General features: G+C 44.1%; 2 long non-coding RNA genes across 2 annotated transcripts; one reads left to right on the top strand and one right to left on the bottom strand.

The window, feature by feature from the left end:
* Nucleotides 1-1,594: 1,594 nt before the first annotated feature.
* Nucleotides 1,595-5,509, top strand: LOC308298352. Its single transcript, XR_013962700.1, has 3 exons — nt 1,595-1,689; nt 3,956-4,237; nt 5,180-5,509. It is a non-coding gene; the product is annotated as an uncharacterized lncRNA (long non-coding RNA).
* A 3,879-nt stretch (nt 5,510-9,388) lies between these two features.
* LOC308298546 lies at nt 9,389-13,079 on the bottom strand. Its single transcript, XR_013962728.1, has 3 exons — nt 12,985-13,079; nt 10,695-10,976; nt 9,389-9,716 (listed from the first exon to the last, which is right to left on the bottom strand). It is a non-coding gene; the product is annotated as an uncharacterized lncRNA (long non-coding RNA).
* Nucleotides 13,080-14,057: the final 978 nt, after the last annotated feature.

Raw genomic sequence — 14,057 nt, 5'->3', positions numbered from 1 at the left:
ACTTTTCTTGACTTATAGTTCAATTAAAGGTATTATGTTGTTAACACCAAAGTATCACATCTACATTTAGGCCTAATGGCCTATATAGGCAACTTTCACACTCACAGGTGTTATCAATCAATGATAATACCTGGAGAAGCTTTCCAACATGCAAAATAGCAGCAGCACTGCAGCAAACACCTTGCTGAATGGAACAGCTTTAATTAGTAGGCTATTAGTCCAGTCATTTTAGGGTTAGACCCGGAACAAATTGCAATAGTAGCAAACTCAACTGATTCTGTATCCTCATTATGTCCTTAGTGAGGGAAAAAAAGTCCCAAGAAATCCCACCGGGGCAAAGTTTTGAAAACGACCTATCTACCTTCACTTACTATACACTACAATATAAAGGAAAAAATGACTGGAAAAAAATCTGCTTTAAGTGGGATGTGAGGGGTCTAACTAGGGGTTTGTCATCATGCTGAATCCATTGCAGGCATTTGTTTTGCACAAAAAACATTCTGTGGGCTAGAAATGGCCTTAGAAAACAATACACGTATGGGTGCGTTTTCATGTTAGTCGGAGGCCTTAGGGTTTTTTTTTTCTCGTGCTAATCAGTCTAAAAGTTCAAAATTTTGCACAGATGTAGTTCAGGGCATGCTCTAATGATTTAGCTAGGGCGCCCGAGTCTGCAACATTCGGGGTCGCCACAGCGGCCAAATCAAGTTGGGCTCCCATCGACTTTAGTGATGAAAAGTGATGAGTCATCACTTTTCAGAGTTTTGTTGGTGCTGTGGCGACCCCGAAGGTCGCAGACTCGGGCGCCCTAGCTAAATCATTAGAGCATGCCCTGAGCTACATCTGTGCAAAATTTTGAACTTTTAGACTGATTAGCACGAGAAAAAAAAAACCCTAAGGCCTCCGACTAACATGAAAACGCACCCATACGTGTATTGTTTTCTAAGGCCATTTCTAGCCCACAGAATGTTTTTTGTGCAAAACAAATGCCTGCAATGGATTCAGCATGATGACAAACCCCTAGTTAGACCCCTCACATCCCACTTAAAGCAGATTTCTTCTCAGTCATTTTTTCCTTCACCTCTCGCCCATATTTGGTCATATAGTACGCATTGCCTCATTGCCTCCCGTACATATAAGCCTAAAAAGGCCCCTTTCCCGTACTATTCAGCCGAGAATCTCCCCCATTCATAAAGAATCAAAAAAAAGCCGAGCAGCCAATCAAATGGCTGGCCGTCATCCACGTTGGTTTGGACTATAATAATAATAATAATAAAATGGCCTGGGACTGTATTTTTATGGCACTTTTATAGTGTTTTTCCAAGTGCTCAAAGCACTATATTATTGTGCTATAATAGATGTTGACAGAATGTCTTTACACAACCTGATTCACGCTGATATCGCTTTTGTTGTTGTTTTTTTTATTATATATATATTTAACAAGGAAGTCCCGCCTACTGCAGTGCATCCGGTTTACTCCCGTTGCACTTCCTTTCACTTTCACCCATAGAGTATGCTTACACCACCGTCCCACTTGCAAAAGGCGTGCTGTTTCCGTGATCCGCTCTAGACCGGATGGTCAAAGTGTTTGTTTACACACTGCTGCAGGCTCACGCTGTGTGGGCTCACGTGGATTGTTGTTGACCGTGTCGCTGTTATGGATAAATGAAGGATATCTAGCGAGGCATTCAGGTAAGATCCTAACTCTATGGGTAAGATACAATAAAGGCATCATATAGAAAAACGCAATGGGGGTTTATTGTTAACATCTTAGGCTGTTCTGGTAGGTCTGTAATCTTTATTTTATTCATTGCAACAACATTAAGCTAAAGGTTTAGCTAACGTAGCTAACAACAACAGACACCTTAGCTGAGAGAGAGATGAAGCAGGGACCCCCTTTAGCTGAGTGATGAAGCAGGGACCCCTTAGCTGAGAGAGATGAAGCAGGGACCCCTTAGCTGAGAGAGAGAGAGAGAGAGATAAAGCAGGGACCCCTTAACTGAGACAGAAAGCTAAAGGTTTAGCTAACGTAGCTAACAACAACAGACCCCTTAGCTGACTGAGAGAGAGATGGAGCAGGGACCCCTTTAGCTGAGTGATGAAGCAGGGACCCCTTAGCTGAGAGAGATGAAGCAGGGACCCCTTTAGCTGAGTGATGAAGCAGGGACCCCTTTAGCTGAGTGATGAAGCAGGGACCCCTAAGCTGAGAGAGATGAAGCAGGGACCTCTTTAGCTGAGTGATGAAGCAGGGACCCCTTTAGCTGAGTGATGAAGCAGGGACCCCTTTAGCTGAGTGATGAAGCAGGGACCCCTTTAGCTGAGTGATGAAGCAGGGACCCCTAAGCTGAGAGAGATGAAGCAGGGACCCCTTTAGCTGAGTGATGAAGCAGGGACCCCTTTAGCTGAGTGATGAAGCAGGGACCCCTTTAGCTGAGTGATGAAGCAGGGACCCCTTTAGCTGAGAGAGATGAAGCAGGGACCCCTTTAGCTGAGTGATGAAGCAGGGACCCCTTAGCTGAGAGAGATGAAGCAGGGACCCCTTTAGCTGAGTGATGAAGCAGGGACCCCTAAGCTGAGAGAGATGAAGCAGGGACCCCTTTAGCTGAGTGATGAAGCAGGGACCCCTAAGCTGAGAGAGATGAAGCAGGGACCCCTTTAGCTGAGTGATGAAGCAGGGACCCCTTTAGCTGAGTGATGAAGCAGGGACCCCTAAGCTGAGAGAGATGAAGCAGGGACCCCTTTAGCTGAGTGATGAAGCAGGGACCCCTTTAGCTGAGTGATGAAGCAGGGACCCCTAAGCTGAGAGAGATGAAGCAGGGACCCCTTTAGCTGAGTGATGAAGCAGGGACCCCTTTAGCTGAGTGATGAAGCAGGGACCCCTGAGCTGAGAGAGATGAAGCAGGGACCCCTTTAGCTGAGTGATGAAGCAGGGACCCCTTTAGCTGAGTGATGAAGCAGGGACCCCTTTAGCTGAGTGATGAAGCAGGGACCCCTTAGCTGAGAGAGATGAAGCAGGGACCCCTTTAGCTGAGTGATGAAGCAGGGACCCCTTAGCTGAGAGAGAGAGAGAGAGAGAGATGAAGCAGGGACCCCCCCTCTCTCAGATAAGGGGTCCCTGCTAGGTGTCCCTGCTTTTGAGAGACATGAAGCAGGGACCCCTTAGCTGAGAGAGAGATGAAGCAGGGACCCCTTAGCGGAGACAGATGAAGCAGGGACCCCACCCTTAGCTGAGAGACAGATGAAGCAGGGACCCCCACTACATAGAGACATTCATGGATTTATATTTAAAAGTAACTTTTATTCCCCCCCTGGAGCCAGGGTATGGCAGCTGCCTACCCCTGCCTTACCCAATTGACGCCCCTGAGAGTGTAGTGCCCACCCAGGATTACATTAGATCAGGGGTCTTCAACAGGGGGTCTGGGACCCCTAGGGGGTCCTCAGAGTTACTACAGGGGGTCCTCCAAATCTTCCAATCCTTTTTATATTAACAACTTGAGACCTAGTGTATATATTCTGAGAACTGTAGCCAAAAATAACAGATCTACAAGCTCACAACGTCTCGCCCTGCGAGGCGTTGTGAGCTTGTAGATCGGCTATTTTCGGCAAAGAGGTTTGGTGTAGAGGGGGAAAAGAGCATACTAAGTACAGAGTGAAAGGTCAAGTTTATTTAGTATTGACGGCACAAGTTGTTAAATATCTGACAACACACATTGACATGAATCCAAAATACACTGATGCTGTCAAACAATGAAACCATATGGAATCTATGAAAAGGCTTTGGGGGTCCCTGCTTCATCTCTCTCTCAACTAAGGGGTCCTTGGCCTGAAAACGTTGAAGACCCCTGCATTAGCTAATTGACACTGGGCGGAAAAATGGGCTACCAAAAAAAATAAAAAATAAATGCTTGTTTTGTTGGAAAAAAATTAAAATAAACAGCATTTATTTCTCGCCTCGCAGCTGCACACTGACATGGACGGCGGTGAAGTACACGCTGTCTGGCGAAGGAGCCGGCTCCCTCTTCACCATCGACCAGACGATGGGACATCCATGCCTTAAGGAGCCTGGACAGGGAGGAGAAGCCTTACTACACGCTCCGCGCCCAGGTCGTCGACATCGACACCAGCAGGCCCCTGGAGCCCGAGTCGGAGTTCGTCATCAAGGTCCAGGACATCAACAACAACGCGCCCAAGTTTCTGGAGGGGCCATACACCGCCAGTGTCCCGGAGATGTCACCCTTAGGTGAGTGCGCGTGAGGTCACTGTGTTATAGATATCTTATCTACTGCATTGTACAGGGGTTTTCAAAGTGAGTGACGCGACGGCAGTCCAGGGCTGCCGCGAGATAATATGATAATATTTGGAATTTATTTGGACACTTGGCTATTATCTCAACGTTTCCTCGCAACATAATCACTAAAATATCGTTGTGTGCTTGTAGATCTGCTGTTTTCACTATTTTAGTAGTACATTTTATAGACGATAAATACAAACGGTTTTGGACATACAAGGTTTCCACCCGACAACGGCGATATGCTATAAATATAAGGTGCTGGGACTGAAAATTATAATGTAGGGGTGCCTCGAATATTTATGGGTTGCCCCACTGCCCTGAGACAAAAAAGTTTGGGAACCCCTGGCATAGTACTGTGTTCTATCCGTCTGTTATTCAATGTTACATGAGATACATTAAGGTTTCCTGTGCAAATAAGCCGAAAAGCTTACTAGGATCTCCTTTTAGTTGACAATAAAGATTCAATTCACCCTTTAGTAGACTGACTTTCAGATATACATAGCAATGCAGATATAATAGCAGATATGCAAGCTTGCAGAGCGGCACTTGTAGATCTGCTATTTTTGAAAAATCGTGAAGTCTTTGAAATCCTTCCCCAAAACTCTGAGAGTGCACAAATGGAACCAAATGGACCCTTACAGGTCTGTAACTTTGACAGTGTTCAAATGGAACCAAATGGATTTGGTTCCATTTGTACTTTGTCAAAGTTAAGGGGAGATCTTCTATAGGCACGAGAGGACCCCAATCAATGCAAACATGTCGTTGTACTGGTGAGCTCCAACTGTCGTCATACTGGTCAGGTTCCAGCGGTTGAACTTGTTTTTTTTGCATTTCTTGTTTTTGAAAAAATGTTTAGTGTGAACTTAATTCCAGTCTCATACATTCACATAGGTTGACGGAGGAGGGCCGGGATTCCGTCGTCTGCACCTGAAACACGAGAGCATAGCTGGAACAACCTGGAGAGCCTCCGCTAAGACGCTGCCAATATCCACTCAGTGCCCTGCCCTCAGTATCATAACTGGATGCCTGAAGCCTACCCTAGTGTCCCCTCTTGCCAGTCCTCGCGGGAGTAGCCCCGGCCGGGCCGTCCTGAGATGCTGGCATGGCTACGCCACAACGAGTTGGAACTCTGACGTTACACGAAAAAGAAGATGGAATATACAAGGCGATGCATGGCCAAGGTTGAACGGATTGTGGATTGTCTGTAAAGCCCGTATCATAGTCGGCTCAAAAAGACTCGAAAAGACTACACCGCGGTGTAAACACCTTCCACCGCGGTGTAGTCTTTTCGAGTCTTTTTGAGTCATGAAACTACAACGTTACATCATTCCTCACGGTGGAGAGCTTTCCACCGTGAGTCCCAACACATCTCTCTGTTTTTACTATCAGACAGACAGGCTCTACACCCCGTTCACTGATTGGTCGACCTGAACCGGTGTAGACGGGGTAAAGGACTTCACCGTGGGCCGTGACTATGATAGCCTGCACTTATTTTCTGACTTAATCTTAGTTGAAATATGACCATATAAGTTCATATTCTGGGACATATCTAACTAAACTCAGCTCCAAAAGAAAGGAAGCTTGACTTCGGTCCATTATATCTCCCCTTTAATAATACCAAATTGTATATTGCTTTATATCATTTTTATCGATGATTTGTCATCGGTGCAGCTTGTAAGCATCGGGCATTTGAGGCATGAGCTACACAGCCTAACGTGTGGGTAGCGCCGACCAAAGATTTGCCAAAATGGCTTGCAATACTGTTCTGCTGGCATTGTCTGTCTGTCTGTCTGTCTGTCTGTCTGTCTGTCTGTCTGTCTGTCTGTCTGTCTGTCTGTCTGTCTGTCTGTCTGCAATCTGCATGTCTGTCTGTGTGACTGACAGTTTGTAAACCGTCCATTTGGTTCCATTTGTATGCTGTCAAAGTTACAGACATGTACTGTAAGGGTCAATTAATAAAGGAACCTATAGAGTCACTGTAATACACTTTGAGAACCACTGATATACAATGTTTTCTTTTTTTTAACCTTGGAAGAGGAAACAAGACAATATGATATGAGACTACTAAGGCTTGAGTGTTTATATAAACAGCCAGATGTTTAAATGTTTAAATGAAAACTATAATTGATGATTTCAAATTGTAATTCTGGTATGACAGTTGATACTGTATTTCTGTGAACACTGACTGACTGTACTATGTTTTCAATAAAAAATGATTCCCATCATTTGTGTTTTAGTTACGATTCTACATGCCTGCTTCTAATTATACAGTAATAACACTATTATACACACAAAGCACAAAAAAGATAATTATTGATAATGGCTTTATATGTATACTATTTTGATAGAATACTGATGTTTTAACTATAGCATACTGGTCCAATATGGCACTCTTTTATCTCTGTGTTATTATCTTCCACTGTAATACATACAGTATTACAACCATGAGTCCAATAGGACCCACATAACTATGAGGAAGATATTATATTATGGTTTAGCTGTCTGTCTGTCTGTCTGTCTGTCTGTCTGTCTGTCATTATGTCACCCACAATATAGGACACTGTCACACATGTCTTCAATGCTGTCCATTTTAATTCTTTATAAGGGCTTTAAAGCTTTGATCAGCCCAATTATGGAAGAGGGATTAGCTGGGTAGGGTTTAAGGGTTTATTTGTTCAATATACAGTATTGATGTTTGCTTTATTGGCATAAGAAAACATATGTTTACATTGCCAAAGCCAAGTGTCAATTAAGACATTGCACCCGTGTGAAGTGAGTGGTGCAAACATGACATACCGTACTTCTAGGTCATGACACACTTCGAGGTCTGTCATATACTATGACATAACTGTGACATCATTCAATATAAAAGGATTATTCATTTGATAATTTGTAGTTATATATCCTGGTTATTTAAATGTTAATAACGCAATAATGTACTGGAAGCACAAAAGAAGACTCTTTGCTTTGCAGCACAGTCACAGAGCAAAGGACCAGGTAGGTCATCTTCAATATTCTTATGTGGAGATAACCCTACCCATCAAGCCTAGACTACTCACATTTCCAGATGTTCTGAGTAGGGACACAGGACTGATTGTGAATGAACTTGGTGTGTGTGGCAATGAGCAACAGGTCTGGAGTGCTTGCAATAAGCTACATCCCATATGGCAGTTAGACATCTCAAGAGCTGTAAGCACCTGTTCAAAACCTGTGTGGACAGTATCTCTAACCCTAACCCTAACCCTAGCTGTAAACATGGACAATGAATAAAGAGTTCTCATGCATGTCCAGAACCTTTCATGGAGAAACCATCCCACTAAAGCTCAGATTTATAGAGGCATCCCTCCAATCTCACAGTTGTGATGGCACAAAGAAGACTCTGCTTTGCAGGACACTGTCACAGAGCAAAGGACCAGGTCATCTCAGATGTTCTTCTGTGGAGACTAACCTACCCATCAAGGGGAACTAAACTAAACCACTCACATTTCCAGATGTTCTGATAGGGACACAGGCTGTGAATGAACTTGGTAAGGCAATGAACAACATGCCTGTAGTGCTTGAAATATCTCATATTCATTCACAATCAACGAGCGAGGGAGAGAACAAAGGGAACAGACAAAGAGATGGCCAATACTGTATATTGAACAAATAAACCCTTAAACCCTACCCAGCTAATCCCTCTTCCATAATTGGGCTGATCAAAGCTTTAAAGCCCTTATAAAGAATTAAAATGGACAGCATTGAAGACATGTGTGACAGTGTCCTATATTGTGGGTGACATAATGACAGACAGACAGACAGACAGACAGACAGACAGACAGACAGACAGACAGACAGACAGACAGACAGCTAAACCATAATATAATATCTTCCTCATAGTTATGTGGGTCCTATTGGACTCATGGTTGTAATACTGTATGTATTACAGTGGAAGATAATAACACAGAGATAAAAGAGTGCCATATTGGACCAGTATGCTATAGTTAAAACATCAGTATTCTATCAAAATAGTATACATATAAAGCCATTATCAATAATTATCTTTTTTGTGCTTTGTGTGTATAATAGTGTTATTACTGTATAATTAGAAGCAGGCATGTAGAATCGTAACTAAAACACAAATGATGGGAATCATTTTTTATTGAAAACATAGTACAGTCAGTCAGTGTTCACAGAAATACAGTATCAACTGTCATACCAGAATTACAATTTGAAATCATCAATTATAGTTTTCATTTAAACATTTAAACATCTGGCTGTTTATATAAACACTCAAGCCTTAGTAGTCTCATATCATATTGTCTTGTTTCCTCTTCCAAGGTTAAAAAAAAGAAAACATTGTATATCAGTGGTTCTCAAAGTGTATTACAGTGACTCTATAGGTTCCTTTATTAATTGACCCTTACAGTACATGTCTGTAACTTTGACAGCGTACAAATGGAACCAAATGGACGGTTTACAAACTGTCAGTCACACAGACAGACATGCAGATTGCAGACAGACAGACAGACAGACAGACAGACAGACAGACAGACAGACAGACAATGCCAGCAGAACAGTATTGCAAGCCATTTTGGCAAATCTTTGGTCGGCGCTACCCACACGTTAGGCTGTGTAGCTCATGCCTCAAATGCCCGATGCTTACAAGCTGCACCGATGACAAATCATCGATAAAAATGATATAAAGCAATATACAATTTGGTATTATTAAAGGGGAGATATAATGGACCGAAGTCAAGCTTCCTTTCTTTTGGAGCTGAGTTTAGTTAGATATGTCCCAGAATATGAACTTATATGGTCATATTTCAACTAAGATTAAGTCAGAAAATAAGTGCAGGCTATCATAGTCACGGCCCACGGTGAAGTCCTTTACCCCGTCTACACCGGTTCAGGTCGACCAATCAGTGAACGGGGTGTAGAGCCTGTCTGTCTGATAGTAAAAACAGAGAGATGTGTTGGGACTCACGGTGGAAAGCTCTCCACCGTGAGGAATGATGTAACGTTGTAGTTTCATGACTCAAAAAGACTCGAAAAGACTACACCGCGGTGGAAGGTGTTTACACCGCGGTGTAGTCTTTTCGAGTCTTTTTGAGCCGACTATGATACGGGCTTTACAGACAATCCACAATCCGTTCAACCTTGGCCATGCATCGCCTTGTATATTCCATCTTCTTTTTCGTGTAACGTCAGAGTTCCAACTCGTTGTGGCGTAGCCATGCCAGCATCTCAGGACGGCCCGGCCGGGGCTACTCCTGCGAGGACTGGCAAGAGGGGACACTAGGGTAGGCTTCAGGCATCCAGTTATGATACTGAGGGCAGGGCACTGAGTGGATATTGGCAGCGTCTTAGCGGAGGCTCTCCAGGTTGTTCCAGCTATGCTCTCGTGTTTCAGGTGCAGACGACGGAATCCCGGCCCTCCTCCGTCAACCTATGTGAATGTATGAGACTGGAATTAAGTTCACACTAAACATTTTTTCAAAAACAAGAAATGCAAAAAAAACAAGTTCAACCGCTGGAACCTGACCAGTATGACGACAGTTGGAGCTCACCAGTACAACGACATGTTTGCATTGATTGGGGTCCTCTCGTGCCTATAGAAGATCTCCCCTTAACTTTGACAAAGTACAAATGGAACCAAATCCATTTGGTTCCATTTGAACACTGTCAAAGTTACAGACCTGTAAGGGTCCATTTGGTTCCATTTGTGCACTCTCAGAGTTAGAGAAAGATTATTGAATTCAAAAATAGAGATCATTTTGGGGAAGGATTTCAAAGACTTCACGATTTTTCAAAAATAGCAGATCTACAAGTGCCGCTCTGCGAGCTTGCATATCTGCTATTATATCTGCATTGCTATGTATATCTGAAAGTCAGTCTACTAAAGGGTGAATTGAATCTTTATTGTCAACTAAAAGGAGATCCTAGTAAGCTTTTCGGCTTATTTGCACAGGAAACCTTAATGTATCTCATGTAACATTGAATAACAGACGGATAGAACACAGTACTATGCCAGGGGTTCCCAAACTTTTTTGTCTCAGGGCAGTGGGGCAACCCATAAATATTCGAGGCACCCCTACATTATAATTTTCAGTCCCAGCACCTTATATTTATAGCATATCGCCGTTGTCGGGTGGAAACCTTGTATGTCCAAAACCGTTTGTATTTATCGTCTATAAAATGTACTACTAAAATAGTGAAAACAGCAGATCTACAAGCACACAACGATATTTTAGTGATTATGTTGCGAGGAAACGTTGAGATAATAGCCAAGTGTCCAAATAAATTCCAAATATTATCATATTATCTCGCGGCAGCCCTGGACTGCCGTCGCGTCACTCACTTTGAAAACCCCTGTACAATGCAGTAGATAAGATATCTATAACATAGTGACCTCACGCGCACTCACCTAAGGGTGACATCTCCGGGACACTGGCGGTGTATGGCCCCTCCAGAAACTTGGGCGCGTTGTTGTTGATGTCCTGGACCTTGATGACGAACTCCGACTCGGGCTCCAGGGGCCTGCTGGTGTCGATGTCGACGACCTGGGCGCGGAGCGTGTAGTAAGGCTTCTCCTCCCTGTCCAGGCTCCTTAAGGCATGGATGTCCCATCGTCTGGTCGATGGTGAAGAGGGAGCCGGCTCCTTCGCCAGACAGCGTGTACTTCACCGCCGTCCATGTCAGTGTGCAGCTGCGAGGCGAGAAAAAAATGCTGTTTATTTTAATTTTTTTCCAACAAAACAAGCATTTATTTTTTATTTTTTTTGGTAGCCCATTTTTCCGCCCAGTGTCAATTAGCTAATGCAGGGGTCTTCAACGTTTTCAGGCCAAGGACCCCTTAGTTGAGAGAGAGATGAAGCAGGGACCCCCAAAGCCTTTTCATAGATTCCATATGGTTTCATTGTTTGACAGCATCAGTGTATTTTGGATTCATGTCAATGTGTGTTGTCAGATATTTAACAACTTGTGCCGTCAATACTAAATAAACTTGACCTTTCACTCTGTACTTAGTATGCTCTTTTCCCCCTCTACACCAAACCTCTTTGCCGAAAATAGCCGATCTACAAGCTCACAACGCCTCGCAGGGCGAGACGTTGTGAGCTTGTAGATCTGTTATTTTTGGCTACAGTTCTCAGAATATATACACTAGGTCTCAAGTTGTTAATATAAAAAGGATTGGAAGATTTGGAGGACCCCCTGTAGTAACTCTGAGGACCCCCTAGGGGTCCCAGACCCCCTGTTGAAGACCCCTGATCTAATGTAATCCTGGGTGGGCACTACACTCTCAGGGGCGTCAATTGGGTAAGGCAGGGGTAGGCAGCTGCCATACCCTGGCTCCAGGGGGGGAATAAAAGTTACTTTTAAATATAAATCCATGAATGTCTCTATGTAGTGGGGGTCCCTGCTTCATCTGTCTCTCAGCTAAGGGTGGGGTCCCTGCTTCATCTGTCTCCGCTAAGGGGTCCCTGCTTCATCTCTCTCTCAGCTAAGGGGTCCCTGCTTCATGTCTCTCAAAAGCAGGGACGCCTAGCAGGGACCCCTTATCTGAGAGAGGGGGGGTCCCTGCTTCATCTCTCTCTCTCTCTCTCTCAGCTAAGGGGTCCCTGCTTCATCACTCAGCTAAAGGGGTCCCTGCTTCATCTCTCTCAGCTAAGGGGTCCCTGCTTCATCACTCAGCTAAAGGGGTCCCTGCTTCATCACTCAGCTAAAGGGGTCCCTGCTTCATCACTCAGCTAAAGGGGTCCCTGCTTCATCTCTCTCAGCTTAGGGGTCCCTGCTTCATCACTCAGCTAAAGGGGTCCCTGCTTCATCACTCAGCTAAAGGGGTCCCTGCTTCATCTCTCTCAGCTTAGGGGTCCCTGCTTCATCACTCAGCTAAAGGGGTCCCTGCTTCATCTCTCTCAGCTTAGGGGTCCCTGCTTCATCACTCAGCTAAAGGGGTCCCTGCTTCATCTCTCTCAGCTAAGGGGTCCCTGCTTCATCACTCAGCTAAAGGGGTCCCTGCTTCATCTCTCTCAGCTAAAGGGGTCCCTGCTTCATCACTCAGCTAAAGGGGTCCCTGCTTCATCACTCAGCTAAAGGGGTCCCTGCTTCATCACTCAGCTAAAGGGGTCCCTGCTTCATCTCTCTCAGCTTAGGGGTCCCTGCTTCATCACTCAGCTAAAGGGGTCCCTGCTTCATCACTCAGCTAAAGGGGTCCCTGCTTCATCACTCAGCTAAAGGGGTCCCTGCTTCATCACTCAGCTAAAGGGGTCCCTGCTTCATCTCTCTCAGCTAAGGGGTCCCTGCTTCATCACTCAGCTAAAGGGGTCCCTGCTCCATCTCTCTCTCAGTCAGCTAAGGGGTCTGTTGTTGTTAGCTACGTTAGCTAAACCTTTAGCTTTCTGTCTCAGTTAAGGGGTCCCTGCTTTATCTCTCTCTCTCTCTCTCTCAGCTAAGGGGTCCCTGCTTCATCTCTCTCAGCTAAGGGGTCCCTGCTTCATCACTCAGCTAAAGGGGTCCCTGCTTCATCTCTCTCTCAGCTAAGGTGTCTGTTGTTGTTAGCTACGTTAGCTAAACCTTTAGCTTAATGTTGTTGCAATGAATAAAATAAAGATTACAGACCTACCAGAACAGCCTAAGATGTTAACAATAAACCCCCATTGCGTTTTTCTATATGATGCCTTTATTGTATCTTACCCATAGAGTTAGGATCTTACCTGAATGCCTCGCTAGATATCCTTCATTTATCCATAACAGCGACACGGTCAACAACAATCCACGTGAGCCCACACAGCGTGAGCCTGCAGCAGTGTAAACAAACACTTTGACCATCCGGTCTAGAGCGGATCACGGAAACAGCACGCCTTTTGCAAGTGGGACGGTGGTGTAAGCATACTCTATGGTTGAAAGTGAAAGGAAGTGCAACGGGAGTAAACCGGATGCACTGCAGTAGGCGGGACTTCCTTGTTAAATATATATATAATAAAAAAAACAACAACAAAAGCGATATCAGCGTGAATCAGGTTGTGTAAAGACATTCTGTCAACATCTATTATAGCACAATAATATAGTGCTTTGAGCACTTGGAAAAACACTATAAAAGTGCCATAAAAATACAGTCCCAGGCCATTTTATTATTATTATTATTATAGTCCAAACCAACGTGGATGACGGCCAGCCATTTGATTGGCTGCTCGGCTTTTTTTTGATTCTTTATGAATGGGGGAGATTCTCGGCTGAATAGTACGGGAAAGGGGCCTTTTTAGGCTTATATGTACGGGAGGCAATGAGGCAATGCGTACTATATGACCAAATATGGGCGAGAGGTGGTTGATTGTAGTGTATAGTAAGTGAAGGTAGATAGGTCGTTTTCAAAACTTTGCCCCGGTGGGATTTCTTGGGACTTTTTTTCCCTCACTAAGGACATAATGAGGATACAGAATCAGTTGAGTTTGCTACTATTGCAATTTGTTCCAGGTTTGGACAAATTTTGGCCTAAAATGACTGGACTATATCTATCATTGTAACACACTTGTGAAGGAAAGGAAACAAGGAAATGACATTACACTACTATTTAATTATCCTCACCTCGACACCAGGCTTTCCACAAATGGCTGCTGTGAAAAGGACCCCTTAATTGACTTTCATTAATCTATTCTATGGCATGGACCTAGCTCACTTCAAATGATTATTAATTGATTTATTGACAAAAAATATCACAATATGTGTAGGCCTACTGTACATGATAGCCTATATGTCAAAGCCTAACAAAACATTATCAAGCTAAGGC

This window comes from Nannobrachium achirus (genome assembly GCF_963921795.1).
Source record: "Nannobrachium achirus genome assembly, chromosome: 14".
Classification (NCBI taxonomy): Eukaryota; Metazoa; Chordata; class Actinopteri; order Myctophiformes; family Myctophidae; genus Nannobrachium; species Nannobrachium achirus.
This window is presented reverse-complemented; position numbering and strand designations above follow the sequence as displayed.